The following is an 18,113-nucleotide window of genomic DNA, read 5'->3' on the forward strand; positions in this document are numbered from 1 at the left end:
CCCGCTAGTAACAAAATCTCAGCGGGCGCCCGGCATCTCCACAGTTAGGTGACCCTGTTCGGGCCGGATCAAGTGGCTCTGCGGGCCTTATACGGCCCGTGGGCCTGAGGTTCCCCACCCCTGGTCTATGTGAACCTAATAGGGTAGATAAATATTGTCTATTTGAACCTAATAGGGTAAATAAATACTGTCTATGCACACTAGATTTTAATCATTAATGAGCTGAGCCACAGCTCCTGTTATAGAGCAGACTCCCTGATCTACAGCCTCTATGAACTGCCGGGCAGAGGACTCCCCTGCAGGGAGGAATGGCAGCCAAAGTGAGATATTACAAATATTTCAGCATCACAATGCACAGAAAAAACTAAAACCCCACTGAGACAGTAACTGTGCATAGAGACAATGAACGCTGCGAGCCGCCGCCGGGGAGCCCGCTAAGTAAAGCGGGAATAAGCTCCTCCCCCACCTCATACCTTTTAAATGTAAGATGGAAAATATTCTGCACCGAACAGCCAGGCAGAGGGAAGGGAACTTGCAGCGGCCGGGGAGCGGTAGGACTGTGAAGCGGTGTCTTGGCATGCTGCAGCGGCCGGGGAGCGGAGAGCGCTGAGCCCGCCGTACAGAGCGGGAGTTAGCTCCGCCCCCCCCCCTTCGGCGCCAATTTCAAAACAGTAATTGCGCCTACGATACTCTCCAGACAAACTCTGGCTAGGGATTATAGGGGAGCCGTCCAACCACCACATAATGTGCACAATTAAATGAAAGGCAATGTAAAAACCTACGTCAGTGTGGAGTGGGGAGACTATACTCACCGCTGTCCAGATGGAGTGGTCCCGACACGCGCCGCACTCAGCGGTGTTTACTCATACTCTGCGCGACAGAACGGCCCCGACACGCACCGCACGCAGCGGTGTCCGGCCACTTTTGAGACTTACCGCTGCCATGCTGCCGGAATCTTTTGCTGGTGGAGCGGCCCCGACACGCGCCGCACGCAGCGGTGTCCGGCCAGCTCAGTGTCTCCCTCAGCCGGGGCCCATCCCGAGCCGCACGCAGCTGCGATGGGACCCCGCCGGCAGCTCCCGCGGTGCAGACTGGCAGTGGCAAAGCTGCCAGTCTGTGAGTGTAAGTAAGAAAAATAAAAATAATAAAGAAAAAAGAAAAAATTCTTCAGCTAAAACCCAAGTGAACCAGCTCACCTCGGGCACTAACTAAGACTGGCTTGGAGGGGAGATAGTAGGGGAGGAGCTAGCCACAGTGTTAGAATTTTAAAGTGCCAGCTCCCAATTAGTGCCTACTATTTCCCCATTGTAACTACGCTCCAGTGGCCCCTAGTGGATGAAGGAGAAATTATGCTAAGCACCTTTATTTTACTCTGCGTTAGATTGCAGAGTTTATTATAATTCTTCTGATTAGCAGTGCTTAGTGTGCATCTGCATTTTCTTACCCAACCACCCATACGTTTATCCATATGCAAATTGGCAATGGCTCCTCTGTGACGCTGGATAGCCAGAAAACAAAGTACTTTGCCATTATTCTACCCAACTGCTTCCCAAAAAGCCATTGATAAAAGTGTATTCCAGTCTGTATGACAAAACAGCAGCCAAATTACAGTATTATAGAAAGGGAGTTGGGGGTCGGTGGCCAATTATAGTCTTAGGACATAACAAACACTTAAAGTGTCCCAGTCTTGAGGGAGGTGTTTCATAAAAGGACAAGATTGATGCACAATATGTCCATTACTGCTACACACTTTTTTGAAAGACTAAATCAGTTTTATTGTCAACTATACAAATACAACTATTTGCATATGGTCAACTATACAAACACAACTATTTGCATACTATTTGCATATTGTCAACTATACAAATACAACTATTTGCATACGATTTGCATGTGGTCAACTATACAAATACAATTATTTGCATACTATTTGCATATTGTCAACTATACAAATACAACTATTTGCATATAAAGCATAAAAGAATCATGGAGATTGTTAATGTCAGAGTGACAAAGAACCACGTAGGTCAGAAACATCACATGCTGTAACATGAGTACACAACAAATTACCTCCTCCCACACTGTAAAATCTGGGTATTAAAAGCAACTAAGCAGATCAACTTGTTTAATAACAACTGTAAAACGTGGGGAACCTGTAAATCTTCAAGGTCATAAAAAAGTGTTTCAGTTTATCACAGCCCGTCTTGGATCCCTCTAATCCGCTGTGCAAGCTGAATATCAGCGACTTGTAGAGTGACCCTCTTGGCGTGGATAGTGCACAGGGTGGCATCTTGGAATAGACGGACCAAGTAGGCCTCAGCTGCCTATGAAAGATGTTACATGAAACGTGAGATATACACAGGAACATGACTAATCCCTAATATGTTTTACAGTTAATAACTAAGAAAAAAATAAAAACACAGAAACTGAAAGCCAATGGCAATACATGGCCAAAAAGAACAAATGTATCTGATTCTGTGACACCCGGAAGTAGTATGGGAGCAGGGTGGTTGTGGTTCTGCTCAGATGATAGGGATGAGTAAATGAAGTCAACTTCAGGGTAATAATACAAAAGTTTCAAATGAGGTTTCGATTTGTTATCTGTGGCAATGGCGTTAATTCGATACTCTCAGCGAGTACAGCATGGGTACATAAAATCAGTATAAAATATTACAAAATTAATTCAAATTAAAACACACAATTAGTGCAGGAACTGGATGATAGCTGTTGTCTCTAAGTCTGCGTCGCGTTCCTACAAACGGGTTAGCTTTTCTACACACTTCCCGGAACTATGCCAACTCTTCAATACTAAAGTAAATACCGGTTGCTAGGTTTAGCGAACCGCTAGTTAAACTTGTCATTCAAGCTTTAGACTAATACAAACACAACACTGAATATATAATGAACAATAAAATAATAGGATTTTAGTACCTACCGGTAAATCCTTTTCTCCTAGTCTGTAGAAGATGCTGGGGACTCCAAAAGGACCATGGGGTATAGACGGGATCCGCAGGAGCTTGGGCACACTAAAAAGACTTTGACTGGGTGTGAACTGGCTCCTCCCTCTATGCCCCTCTTCCAGACCTCAGTTATAGGAACTGTGCCCAGGAGAGACGGACATTTCGAGGAAAGGATTTTTGTTTAAACTAAGGGCGAGAAACCTACCAGCCCACACAACAAACATACCGTATAACCGGAGTATCAGGAAACCAGATAACAGTATGAATTAACAACAGCAACAAGCTGAATATAACTAATACACAACCCGCGTGTAAACAAATTTAACCAGTAATAATATACTGCAAGTAACAGTCCGCACTGGGATGGGCGCCCAGCATCCTCTACGGACTAGGAGAAAAGGATTTACCGGTAGGTACTAAAATCCTATTTTCACTTACGTCCTAGATGCTGGGGACTCCAAAAGGACCATGCGGTCTATACCAAAGCTCCAGAACGGGCGGGAGAGTGCGGACGACTCTGCAGCACAGATTGAGCAAACATGAGATCCTCATCAGCCAGGGTATCAAACTTGTAAAACTTAGCAAAGGTGTTTGAAACCCGACCACGTAGCTGCTCGGCAAAGCTGAAGTGCCGAGACCCCTCGGGCAGCCGCCCAAGACGAGCCCACTTTTCTGGTAGAATGGGCCTTTACTGACTTCGGCAACGGTAGCCCAGCCGAAGTATGAGCTTGCTGAATCGTATTACAAATCCAGCGTGCAATAGTTTGCTTAGAAGCAGGATTTCCAATTTTGTTGGAAGCATACAGGACAAACAAAGCCTCTGTTTTCCTGGTAAGAGCCGTTCTGGCGAAGTAAATATTTAAAGCTCTTACAACATCAAGAGACTTTGGAACCGCCACAGCCTCTGTAGCCACAGGCACCACAATAGGTTGGTTAATGTGAAACGAAGAAACCACCTTCGGCAGAAATTGTTGACGAGTCCTCAATTCAGCTCTATCCGAATGGAAGATCAAATATGGACTTTTGTGAGATAAGGCCGCCAACTCTGACACTCGCCTGGCAGACGCCAGAGCCAAAAGCATGACCACCTTTCAAGTGAGAAACTTTAACTCAACCTTACGCCAAACCAGTGAGACATAAGAAACTGCAAGACTACTTCAAGATCCCACGGCGCCACAAATGGAGGATGGATATGCAGCACTCCCTTCACAAAAGTCTGAACCTCTGGAAGGACGGCCAATTCCTTTTGAAAGAAAATAGATAAAGCCGAAATCTGCACTTTGATGGAACCCAATTTCAGGCCTGCATCGACGCCTGCCTGTAAAAAATGGAGGAACCGACCCAAGTGAAATTCCTCCGCAGGAGCAGTTTTGGTTTCACACCACGAAACATACTTTCTCCAAATACGGTGATAATGTTTCGCCGTAACCTCCTTCCTAGTCTTAAGGAGAGTGGGGATGACCTCCCCAGGAAAACCTTTTCGAGCTAAGATTTGGCGCTCAACTTCCACGCCGTCAAATGCAGCCGCGGTAAGTCCAGAAACATGCAGGGCCCCTGCAGTAACAAGTCCTCTCTTAGAGGAAGCGGCCAAGGATCTTCCACAAGCAATTCCCGAAGATCCGGATACCAGGCCCTGCGTGGCCAATCTGGAACGACTAGAATCGCCTGAACCCTTGTTAGTCGTATGATCCCCAGAACCTTTGGAATGAGAGGAAGCGGAGGGAACACATATACCGACTGAAACACCCACGGAGTTACCAGGGCGTCCACTGCACTGGCTTGGGTGTCTCTTGACCTGGAACAATACCTTGGAAGCTTCTTGTTGAGGTGAGACGCCATCATGTCTATCAGAGGAATTCCCCAACGCCCCGTCACTTCTGCAAATACCTCTTGGTGAAGAGCCCACTCTCCCGGATGGAGATCGTGTCTGCTGAGGAAGTCTGCTTCCCAGTTGTCCATGCCCGGGAGGAAGACTGCTGACAGAGCGCTCACGTGCAGTTCCGCCTAGCGAAGGATTCTTGTGGCCTCTGCCATAGCCGCCCTGCTCCTTGTTTCGCCTTGGCGGTTTACGTACGCCACCGCTGTTATGTTGTCCGACTGGATAAGGACAGGACGACCCTGAAGAAGGCTCTTTGCTTGTAGTAGGCCGTTGTAAATGGCTCTTAACTTGAGAACATTTATGTGGAGACAAGATTCCTGGTTTGACCATTTTCCCTGGAAATTTCTTCCTTGGGTGACTGCGCCCCAGCCTCGGAGACTTGCATCTGTTGTCAGCAGGACCCAGTCCTGGATTCCGAATCGGCGTCCCTCTAGGTGAGAGCTTTGGAGCAACCACAGGAGAGAAATCCTGGCCCTGGAAGATTGACTTATTTTCTGGTGCATGTGCAGGTGAGACCCGGACCATTTGTTCAGCAGATCCCACTGAAACACCCGGGCATGAAACCTGCCAAACGGAATGGCTTCGCAAGCCGCAACCATCTTCCCCAGAACCCGAGTACATTGATGAATCGACACACTTGTCTGTCTCAGAAGCTCCCTGACCATTGTCTGTATTTCCAGAGCTTTGTCTTCCGGAAGAAACACTCTCTGTAACTTCGTGTCTAGAATCATGCCCAGAAAGGGCAGCCGAGTGGCCGGGATCAACTGAGACTTTGACAAATTTAGAACCCAACCGTGTTGTCGCAGAACTGACAGAGACAGATCCACATTTCTTAACAACCGTTCCTTGGAACTCGCCTTTATCAGGAGATCGTCCAAGTACGGGATAATTGTAACCCCTTGCTTGCGAAGGAGAACCATCATTTCTGCCATGACCTCGGGGCCGTGGAAAGCCCAAACGGCAACGTCTGAAATTGGTAATGACAATCCTGCACCGCAAATCTCAGGAAGGCCTGATGCGGAGGATATATCGGGACGTGTAAGTAGGCATCCTTTAAGTCGACTGACGCCATAAAATCCCCCCCTTCTAGGCTGGAGATCACAGCTCGAAGAGATTCCATCTTGAACTTGAAAACCTTCAAGTATGGATTGAGGGTTTTTAGGTTCAGAATCGGTCTGACCGAACCGTCCGGCTTCGGTACGACAAAGGGGCTTGAATAGAACCCCTCCCCCCGTTGGGACGGGGGAACGGGAACAATGACCCTCTGTTGACCCAACTTTTGTATCGCAGCATTTACCACCCTTACCACCTCTCTTTCCGGAGGAGACACTGGCAAGGCCGAAATTAAAAAGCGGTGAGGGGGCATCTCCTGAAATTCCAGCTTGTATCCCTTAGACACTATGTCTAGGACCCAAGGATCCAGGCCTGATTGAACCCAGACCTGACTGAAGATCCGAAGACGGCCCCCCACCGGCCCGGACTCCCGCAGCGGAGCCCCAGCGTCATGCGGTGGGTTTGGTAGAGGCGGGGGAGGACTTTTGGTCCTGGGCGCCAGATACTGCAGGCGACTTCCTTCCCCTTCCTCTACCCTTTGAAGCGAGGAAGGACGAGCCTTTTCCTCGCTTGTATTTATTGGGTCGAAAGGACTGCATCTGCTGATGTGGTGCCTTTTTCTGTTGTGTGGGAACATAAGGAAGAAAAGATGACTTACCCGCAGTCGCGGTAGACACCAGGTCAGCCAGGCCGTCACCAAACAAGACACTACCTTTGAAGGGGAGTGCTTCCATATTTTTCTTAGGAGTCGGCATCAGCATTCCATTGATGGATCCACAGCGCCCTCCTGGCCGAGACCGCCATGGCATTGGCTCTTGATCCCAAGAGACCAACATCCCTCGCCGCATCCTTCAGGTAATCTGCAGCATCCTTGATATAACCAAGAGTCAAAATAATATTATCTTTATCAAGGGTATCCATATCAGAAGCTAAATTATCAGCCCATTTAGCAATAGCACTACTCACCCACACCGACGCCACAGCAGGTCTGAGCAATGTACCCGTATTAACGAAAATGGCCTTCAAAGACGTTTCCAGCTTGCGAAACGCCGGATCCTTGAGAGCTGCCATGTCAGGGGACGGAAGCGCCACCTTCTTAGACAAACGGGATAGAGCCTTGTCGACATTCGGAGCAGACTCCCATTTTTCCCTGTCATCAGAGGGGAAAGGATACGCCATGAAAATTCTCTTGGGAATCTGCCATCTCTTGTCTGGTGACTCCCAAGCCTTTTCACAAAGAGCATTAATTTCATGAGAGGGGGGAAACTTCACCTCAGGTAATTTCCCTTTAAATAAACAAATCCTTGTTAGAGCATTAATTTCATGAGAGGGGGGAAACTTCACCTCAGGTAATTTCCCTTTAAATAAACAAATCCTTGTTTCCTGCACCGCAGGTTCGTCAGAGATACGTAAAACATCTTTAATAGCCACAATCATGTACTGAATACTTTTAACTAGCCTTGGGTGTAAAGTAGCCTGATTGAAATCGACATCGGAATCAGAATCCGTGTCGGTATCCGTATCTACCATCTGGGTAAACGAACGCTTTTGTGACCCTGAAGGGGTCTGCACCTGAGTTAAAGCATCCTCCATGGATTTTCTCCATACTTGTGTCTGAGACTCAGATTTATCCAACCTCTTGGACAATGAGGCCACATTTGCATTAAGTGCACGTAACATAGTAACCAAATCAGGCGTCAGCTGTGCCGACAAAGCCATTTCCAGCCCATTTTCTGCGCCCCCAGTAACCTCCTCCGGGGAGAAACACTCAGCCTCAGACATGCCGTCACGTAGTACCGACACACCCACACACTGCCCAAACCAGGGGACAGACCCACAGGGAAGCCCGGAGAGAGAAACACAGAGGGAGTATGCCAGCTCACACCCCAGCGCCCATATATCACACCAATAATAAGAATTTACTTACCGATAATTCTATTTCTCGTAGTCCGTAGTGGATGCTGGGAACTCCGTAAGGACCATGGGGAATAGCGGCTCCGCAGGAGACTGGGCACAAAAGTAAAGCTTTAGGACTACCTGGTGTGCACTGGCTCCTCCCCCTATGACCCTCCTCCAAGCCTCAGTTAGGATACTGTGCCCGGACGAGCGTACACAATAAGGAAGGATTCATGAATCCCGGGTAAGACTCATACCAGCCACACCAATCACACCGTACAACCTGTGATCTGAACCCAGTTAACAGCATGATAACAGAGGAGCCTCTGGAAAGATGGCTCACAACCACAATAACCCGATTTTTGTAACAATAACTATGTACAAGTATTGCAGACAATCCGCACTTGGGATGGGCGCCCAGCATCCACTACGGACTACGAGAAATAGAATTATCGGTAAGTAAATTCTTATTTTCTCTGACGTCCTAGTGGATGCTGGGAACTCCGTAAGGACCATGGGGATTATACCAAAGCTCCCAAACGGGCGGGAGAGTGCGGATGACTCTGCAGCACCGAATGAGAGAACTCCAGGTCCTCCTCAGCCAGGGTATCAAATTTGTAGAATTTAGCAAACGTGTTTGCCCCTGACCAAGTAGCTGCTCGGCAAAGTTGTAAAGCCGAGACCCCTCGGGCAGCCGCCCAAGATGAGCCCACCTTCCTTGTGGAATGGGCTTTTACAGATTTTGGCTGTGGCAGGCCTGCCACAGAATGTGCAAGCTGAATTGTACTACAAATCCAACGAGCAATAGTCTGCTTAGAAGCAGGAGCACCCAGCTTGTTGGGTGCATACAGGATAAACAGCGAGTCAGATTTTCTGACTCCAGCCGTCCTTGAAACATATATTTTCAGGGCCCTGACTACGTCCAGCAACTTGGAGTCCTCCAAGTCCCTAGTAGCCGCAGGTACCACAATAGGCTGGTTCAGGTGAAACGCTGAAACCACCTTAGGGAGAAATTGAGGACGAGTCCTCAATTCTGCCCTGTCCGTATGAAAAATCAGGTAAGGGCTTTTATAGGATAAAGCCGCCAATTCTGACACACGCCTGGCCGAAGCCAGGGCCAACAGCATTACCACTTTCCATGTGAGATATTTTAAGTCCACAGTGGTGAGTGGTTCAAACCAATGTGATTTTAGGAACCCCAAAACTACATTGAGATCCCAAGGTGCCACTGGAGGCACAAAAGGAGGCTGTATATGCAGTACCCCCTTGACAAACGTCTGAACTTCAGGAACCGAAGCCAGTTCTTTCTGGAAGAAAATAGACAGGGCCGAAATTTGAACCTTAATGGACCCCAATTTTAGGCCCATAGACACTCCTGTTTGCAGGAAATGCAGGAAACGACCCAGTTGAAATTCCTCTGTAGGGGCCTTCCTGGCCTCGCACCACGCAACATATTTACGCCAAATACGGTGATAATGCTTTGCGGTTACATCCTTCCTGGCTTTGATCAGGGTAGGGATGACTTCATCCGGAATTGCTTTTTCCTTCAGGATCCAGCGTTCAACCGCCATGCCGTCCAACGAAGCCGCGGTAAGTCTTGGAACAGACAGGGTCCTTGCTGGAGCAGGTCCCTTCTTAGAGGTAGAGGCCACGGGTCCTCTGTGAGCATCTCTTGAAGTTCCGGGTACCAAGTCCTTCTTGGCCAATCCGGAGCCACGAGTATAGTTCTTACTCCTCTCCGTCTTATAATTCTCAGTACCTTGGGTATGAGAGGCAGAGGAGGGAACACATACACTGACTGGTACACCCACGGTGTTACCAGAGCGTCCACAGCTATTGCCTGAGGGTCCCTTGACCTGGCGCAATACCTGTCTAGTTTTTTGTTGAGGCGGGACGCCATCATGTCCACCTTTGGTTTTTCCCAACGGTTCACAATCATGTGGAAGACTTCTGGGTGAAGTCCCCACTCTCCCGGGTGGAGGTCGTGCCTGCTGAGGAAGTCTGCTTCCCAGTTGTCCACTCCCGGAATGAACACTGCTGACAGTGCTATCACATGATTTTCCGCCCAGCGAAGAATCCTTGCAGCTTCTGCCATTGCCCTCCTGCTTCTTGTGCCGCCCTGTCTGTTTACGTGGGCGACTGCCGTGATGTTGTCTGACTGGATCAGCACCGGCTGACCTTGAAGCAGAGGTCTTGCTAGGCTTAGAGCATTGTAAATGGCCCTTAGCTCCAGGATATTTATGTGAAGTGATGTCTCCAGGCTTGACCACAAGCCCTGGAAATTTCTTCCCTGTGTGACTGCTCCCCAGCCTCGCAGGCTGGCATCCGTGGTCACCAGGACCCAGTCCTGAATGCCGAATCTGCGGCCCTCTAGAAGATGAGCACTCTGTAACCACCACAGGAGAGACACCCTTGTCTTTGGTGACAGGGTTATCCGCTGATGCATCTGAAGATGCGATCCGGACCATTTGTCCAGCAGGTCCTACTTAAAAGTTCTTGCGTGGAATCTGCCGAATGGGATTGCTTCGTAGGAAGCCACCATTTTTCCCAGGACCCTTGTGCATTGATGCACTGAGACTTGGCCTGGTTTTAGGAGGTTTCTGACTAGCTCGGATAACTCCCTGGCTTTCTCCTCCGGGAGAAACACCTTTTTCTGGACTGTGTCCAGGATCATCCCTAGGAATAGAAGACGTGTCGTCGGGATCAGCTGCGATTTTGGAATATTGAGAATCCAACCGTGCTGCCGCAACACTACCTGAGATAGTGCTACCCCGACTTCCAACTGTTCCCTGGATCTTGCCCTTATCAGGAGATCGTCCAAGTAAGGGATAACTAAAAATCCCTTCCTTCGAAGGAGTATCATCATTTCGGCCATTACTTTGGTAAAGACCCGGGGTGCCGTGGACAATCCAAACGGCAGCGTCTGAAACTGATAGTGACAGTTCTGTACCACAAACCTGAGGTACCCTTGGTGAGAAGGGTAAATTGGGACATGGAGGTAAGCATCCTTGATGTCCGGAGACACCATATAATCCCCTTCTTCCAAGTTCGCAATCACCGATCTGAGTGACTCCATCTTGAATTTGAACCTCTGTATGTAAGTGTTCAAGGATTTTAGATTTAAAATAGGTCTCACCGAGCCGTCCGGCTTCGGTACCACAAACAGCGTGGAATAATACCCCTTTCCCTGTTGCAGGAGGGGTACCTTGATTATCACCTGCTGGGAATACAGCTTGTGAATGGCTTCCAATACCGCCTCCCTGTCGGAGGGAGACGTCGGTAAAGCAGACTTTAGGAAACGGCGAGGGGGAGACGTCTCGAATTCTAATTTGTACCCCTGAGATACCACCTGAAGGATCCAGGGGTCCACTTGTGAGTGAGCCCACTGCGCGTTGAAATTCTTGAGACGGGCCCCCACCGTGCCTGAGTCCGCTTGTAAAGCCCCAGCGTCATGCTGAGGACTTGGCAGAGGCGGGAGAGGGCTTCTGTTCCTGGGAACTGGCTGTTTGCTGCAGCCTTTTCCCTCTCCCTCTGCCACGGGGCAGAAATGAGGAGCCTTTTGCCCGCTTGCCCTTATGGGGCCAAAAGGACTGCGCCTGATAATACGGCATCTTCTTATGTTGAGAGGCTACCTGGGGTAAAAATAAGAATTTACTTACCGATAATTCTATTTCTCGGAGTCCGTAGTGGATGCTGGGGTTCCTGAAAGGACCATGGGGAATAGCGGCTCCGCAGGAGACAGGGCACAAAAAGTAAAGCTTTAGGATCAGGTGGTGTGCACTGGCTCCTCCCCCTATGACCCTCCTCCAAGCCTCAGTTAGGTACTGTGCCCGGACGAGCGTACACAATAAGGAAGGATTTATGAATCCCGGGTAAGACTCATACCAGCCACACCAATCACACTGTACAACCTGTGATCTGAACCCAGTTAACAGTATGATAACAGCGGAGCCTCTGAAAAGATGGCTCACAACAATAATAACCCGATTTTTGTAACTATGTACAAGTAATGCAGATAATCCGCACTTGGGATGGGCGCCCAGCATCCACTACGGACTCCGAGAAATAGAATTATCGGTAAGTAAATTCTTATTTTCTCTATCGTCCTAGTGGATGCTGGGGTTCCTGAAAGGACCATGGGGATTATACCAAAGCTCCCAAACGGGCGGGAGAGTGCGGATGACTCTGCAGCACCGAATGAGAGAACTCCAGGTCCTCCTTAGCCAGGGTATCAAATTTGTAGGATTTTACAAACGTGTTTGCCCCTGACTAAATAGCCGCTCGGCAAAGTTGTAATGCCGAGACCCCTCGGGCAGCCGCCCAAGATGAGCCCACCTTCCTTGTGGAATGGGCATTTACATATTTTGGCTGTGGCAGGCCTGCCACAGAATGTGCAAGCTGAATTGTATTACACATCCAACTAGCAAAAGTCTGCTTAAAAGCAAGAGCACCCAGTTTGTTGGGTGCATACAGGATAACAGCAAGTCAGTTTTCCTGACTCCAGCCGTCCTGGAACCTATATTTTCAGGGCCCTGACCACATCTAGCAACTTGGAGTCCTCCAAGTCCCTAGTAGGCGCAAGACACCACAATAAGCTGGTTCAGGTGAAACACTGACACCACCTTAGGGAGAGAACTGGGGACGAGTCCGCAGCTCTGCCCTGTCCGAATGGACAAACAGATATGGGCTTTTTTGAGAAAAAAACCACCAATTTGACACTCGCCTGGTCCAGGCCAGGTCCAAGAGCATGTTCACTTTTCATGTGAGATGCTTCAAATCCACAGATTTGACTGGTTTTAAACCAATGTGTTTTGAGGAATCCCAGAACTACGTTGAGATCCCACAGTGCCACTGGAGGCACAAAAGGGGGTTGTATATGCAATACTCCCTTGACAAACTTCTGGACTTCAGGAACTGAAGCCAATTCTTTCTGGAAGAAAAATCGACAGGGCCGAAATTTGAACCTTAATGGACCCCAATTTGAGGCCCATAGACACTCCTGTTTGCAAGAAATGCAGGAATCGACCGAGTTGAAATTTCTTCGTGGGGCCTTCCTGGCCTCACACCACGCAACATATTTTCGCCACATGTGGTGATAATGTTGTGCGGTCACCTCCTTTCTGGCTTTGACCAGGGTAGGAATGACCTCTTCCTGAATGCCTTTTCCCTTAGGATCCGGCGTTCCACCGCCATGCCGTCAAACGCAGCTGCGGTAAGTCTTGGAACAGACATGGTACTTGCTGAAACAAGTCCCTTCTTAGCGGCAGAGGCCATAAGTCCTCTGTGAGCATCTCTTGAAGTTCCGGGTACCAAGTCCTTCTTGGCCAATCCGGAGCCATGAGTATAGTTCTTACTCCTCTACGTCTTATAATTCTCAGTACCTTAGGTATGAAAAGCAGAGGATGGAACACATACACCGACTGGTACACCCACGGTGTTACCAGAACGTCCACAGCTATTGCCTGAGGGTCTCTTAACCTGGCGCAATACCTGTCCCGTTTTTTGTTCAGACGGGACGCCATCATGTCCACCTTTGGTAATTCCCAACGGTTTACAATTATGTGGAAAACTTCCCCATGAAGTTCCCACTCTGCCGGGTGGAGGTCGTGCCTACTGAGGAAGTCTGCTTCCCAGTTTCCATTCCCGGAATGAAACACTGCTGACAGTGCTATCACATGATTTTCCGCCCAGCGAAAAGTCCTTGCAGTTTTTGCCACTGCCCTCCTGCTTCTTGTGCCGCCCTGTCTATTTACGTGGGCGACTGCCGTGATGTTTTATCCCACTGGATCAATACCGGCTGACCTTGAAGCAGAGGTCTTGCTAAGCTTAGAGCATTATAAATTTACCCTTAGCTATATTTATGTGGAGAAAAATCTCCAGACTTGATCACACTCCCTGGAAATTTTTTCCTTGTGTGACTGCTCCCCAGCCTCTCGGGCTGGCCTCCGTGGTCACCAACATCCAAAACTGAATGCCGAATCTGCGGCCCTCTAGAAGATGAGCACTCTGTAACCACCACAGGAGAGACACCCTTGTCCTTGGATATAGGGTTATCCGCTGATGCATCTGAAGATGCGATCCGGACCATTTGTCCAGCAGATCCCACTGAAAAGTTCTTGCATGAAATCTGCCGACTGGAATTGCTTCGAAGGAAGTCACCATTTTTTTACCATGGCCCTTGTGCAATGATGCACTGATTTTAGGAGGTTCCTGACTAGCTCGGATAACTCCCTGGCTTTCTCTTCCGGGAGAAACACCTTTTTCTGGACTGTGTCCAGAATCATCCCTAAGCACAGGAGACTTGTTGTCGGGATCAGCTGCGATTTTGGAATATTTAGAATCCACCCCTGCTGTTGTAACAGTATCCGAGATAGTGCTACTCCGACCTCCAACTGTTCCCTGGACTTTGCCCTTATCAGGAGATCGTCCAAGTAAGGGATAATTAAGACGCCTTTTCTTCGAAGAAGAACCATCATTTCGGCCATTACCTTGGTAAAGACCCGGGGTGCCGTAGACAATCCAAACGGCAGCGTCTGAAACTGATAGTGACAGTTCTGTACCACGAACCTGAGGTACCCTTAGTGATAAGGGCAAATTTGGGACATGGAGGTAAGCATCCCTGATGTCTCGGGACACCAGATAGTCCCCTTCTTCCCGGTTCGTTATCACTGCTCTGAGTGACTCCATCTTGATTTGAACCTTTGTAAGTGTTCAAATTTTTTTAGATTTAGAATAGGTCTCACCTAGCCTTCTGGCTTCAGTACCACAATATAGTGTGGAATAATACCCCCTTTTCTTGTTGTAGGAGGGGTAATTTAATTATCACCTGCTGGGAATACAGCTCGTGAATTTTTTCCCATACTGCCTCCTTGTCGGAGGGAGACCTTGGTAAAGCAGACTTCAGGAGCCTGCGCAGGGGAAACGTCTCGACATTCCAAACTGTACCCCTGGGATACTACTTGTAGGATCCAGGGGTCCTGTACGGTCTCAGCGTCATGCTGAGAGCTTGTCAGAAGCGGTGGAACGCTTCTGTTCCTGGGAATGGGCTGCCTGCTGCAGTCTTCTTCCCTTTCCTCTATCCCTGGGCAGATATGACTCTTATAGGGACGAAAGGACTGAAACTGAAAAGACGGTGTCTTTTTCTGCAGAGATGTGACTTAGGGTAAAAACGGTGGATTTTCCAGCAGTTGCCGTGGCCACCAGGTCCGATGGACCGACCCCAAATAACTCCTCTTCCTTTATACGGCAATACACCTTTGTGCCGTTTGGAATCTGCATCACCTGACCACTGTCGTGTCCATAAACATCTTCTGGCAGATATGGACATCGCACTTACTCTTGATGCCAGAGTGCAAATATCCCTCTGTGCATCTCGCATATATAGAAATACATCCTTTAAATGCTCTATAGTCAATAAAATACTGTCCCTGTCAAGGGTATCAATATTTTTAGTCAGGGAATCCGACCAAGCCACCCCAGCTCTGCACATCCAGGCTGAGGCGATCGCTGGTCGCAGTATAACACCAGTATGTGTGTATATACTTTTTATGATATTTTTCCAGCCTCCTGTCAGCTGGCTCCTTGAGGACGGCCCTATCTATAGACGGTACCGCCACTTGTTCTGATAAGCGTGTGAGCGCCTTATCCACCCTAAGGGGTGTTTCCCAACGCGCCCTAACTTCTGGCGGGAAAGGGTATACCGCCCATATTTTCTATCGGGGGGAACCCACGCATCATCACACACTTCATTTAATTTATCTGATTCAGGAAAAACTACGGTAGTTTTTTCACATCCCACATAATACCCTCTTTTGTGGTACTTGTAGTATCAGAAATATGTAACACCTCCTTCATTGCCCTTAACGTGTGGCCCTAATAAGGAATACGTTTGTTTATTCACCGTCGACACTGGATTCAGTGTCCCTGTCTGTGTCTGTGTCGACCGACTAAAGTAAACGGGCGTTTTAAAACCCCTGACGGTGTTTTTGAGACGTCTGGACCGGTACTAATTGTTTGTCGGCCGTCTCATGTCGTCAACCGACCTTGGCGCGTGTTGACATTATCACGTAATTCCCTAAATAAGCCATCCATTCCGGTGTCGACTCCCTAGAGAGTGACATCACCATTACAGGCAATTGCTCCGCCTCCTCACCAACATCGTCCTCATACATGTCGACACACACGTACCGACACACAGCACACACACAGGGAATGCTCTGATAGAGGACAGGACCTACTAGCCCTTTGGAGAGACAGAGGGAGAGTTTTCCAGCACACACCAAAAACGCTATAATTATATAGGGACAACCTTATATAAGTGTTTTCCCTTATAGCATCTTTTTTATATATTTCTAACGCCAAATTAGTGCCCCCCCTCTCTGTTTCAACCCTGTTTCTGCAGTGCAGTGCAGGGGAGAGCCTGGGAGCCCTCCCTCCAGCCTTTCTGTGAGGGAAAATGGCGCTGTGTGCTGAGGAGATAGGCCCCGCCCCTTTTTCGGCGGCCTCGTCTCCCGCTCTTAACGGATTCTGGCAGGGGTTAAATATCTCCATATAGCCCCCGGAGGCTATATGTGAGGTATTTTTAGCCAAAAAAGGTTTTCATTTGCCTCCCAGGGCGCCCCCCTCCCAGCGCCCTGCACCCTCAGTGACTGCCGTGTGAAGTGTGCTGAGAGGAAAATGGCGCACAGCTGCAGTGCTGTGCGCTACCTTAAGAAGACTGAGGAGTCTTCTGCCGCCGATTCTGGACCTCTTCTCGTTTCAGCATCTGCAAGGGGGCCGGCGGCGAGGCTCCGGTGACCATCCAGGCTGTACCTGTGATCGTCCCTCTGGAGCTAATGTCCAGTAGCCAAGAAGCCAATCCATCCTGCACGCAGGTGAGTTCACTTCTTCTCCCCTAAGTCCCTCGTTGCAGTGATCCTGTTGCCAGCAGGACTCACTGTAAAATAAAAAACCTAAGCTAAACTTTTCTAAGCAGCTCTTTAGGAGAGCCACCTAGATTGCACCCTTCTCGGCCGGGCACAAAAATCTAACTGAGGCTTGGAGGAGGGTCATAGGGGGAGGAGCCAGTGCACACCAGGTAGTCCTAAAGCTTTACTTTTGTGCCCAGTCTCCTGCGGAGCCGCTATTCCCCATGGTCTTTACGGAGTTCCCAGCATCCACTAGGACGTCAGAGAAATAATATATGATGATAGCGCTGCCCTTAATTATAAACAAGCACCAATTTATCTGTGCCCTCCCCCTCCCCCCCCCCTGTTTTGCTCCCATTTACTTGAATGGAGCCTGGAGGACCCGGGCCAGCGTCTCATGCAGCGGCTGTGAATGAGAGAAAATGGCGCTGGTGAGCTGTGCAGCTAAGCCCCGCCCCGCTTCAGTCCCGCAAAAATTCAAATCTGTTATGCTGGCGGGGGTATGAAAAACGGTGCCCGGGCATCGAATATTCCTGTCTGCCAGCTTACAATGACCCCAGTAACATGCTGCCCAGGGCGCTCCCCCCCCAGCGCCCTGCACCCGCAAGTGCCGTTGGTGAAGTGTGTGGGAGCATGGAGCACAGCGCTACCGCTGCGCTGCTACCTCGTTACTGAAGTCTTCTGCCGTCTGATGTCTTCGGATCTTCTCATACTCACCCGGCTTCTTTCTTCTGGCTTCTGTGAGGGGGGTGACGGCGCAGCTCCGGGAACAAGCAGCTAGGCGAACCAAGTGATCGAACCCTCTGGAGCTAGGCGAACCAAGTGATCGAACCCTCTGGAGCTAATGGTGTCCAGTAGCCTAAGAAGCAGAGCCCTTAACTAAGAAGAAGTAGGTCTGACTTCTCTCCCCTCAGTCCCTTGCTGCAGGGAGCCTGTAGCCAGCAGGTCTCCCTGAAAATACAAAACCTAACAAAACTCTTTTCTAGAGAAACTCAGTAGAGCTCCCCTAGTGTGTGTCCAATCACTCCTGGGCACAAAGTCTAACTGAGGTCTGGAGGAGGGGCATAGAGGGAGGAGCCAGTTCTCACCCAGTCAAAGTCTTTTTAGTGTGCCCAAGCTCCTGAGGATCCCGTCTATACCCCATGGTCCTTTTGGAGTCCCCAGCATCCTCTAGGACGTAAGAGAAATACAGGTTGCAATGACATCAGGTCATACAATAAATTCCCTTTCTACCTGTACCAGGGTTTGCATGCAAGTCTCTTTAAGTCAGTAATGTAAGGAGTCCCCTAGAGCACGTGCACGGCTGAATGAGTACTGAGAGCTCTCTTATTGTTTTTCGCCCGGGTTAAGTAGCAAACAAAGGTTAACTGTTCCTGAATGTTATACCGTGGTGATGCAATCTATCTTATGAATTAGCGC

General features: G+C 49.1%; 1 long non-coding RNA gene across 1 annotated transcript in view; it reads right to left on the reverse strand.

Annotated features, from left to right (window-relative positions):
• Positions 1-1,750: 1,750 nt before the first annotated feature.
• The window catches only part of LOC134926355 (uncharacterized), an 85,489-nt gene continuing 69,126 nt past the window's right edge, over positions 1,751-18,113 (reverse strand). Inside the window, exon 2 of the long non-coding RNA XR_010177539.1 lies at positions 1,751-2,324. This is a non-coding gene — a long non-coding RNA (uncharacterized LOC134926355). The remainder of the gene's footprint in view (positions 2,325-18,113) is intronic.

This window comes from Pseudophryne corroboree, chromosome 1, assembly GCF_028390025.1.
Source record: "Pseudophryne corroboree isolate aPseCor3 chromosome 1, aPseCor3.hap2, whole genome shotgun sequence".
Taxonomy (NCBI): domain Eukaryota; kingdom Metazoa; phylum Chordata; class Amphibia; order Anura; family Myobatrachidae; genus Pseudophryne; species Pseudophryne corroboree.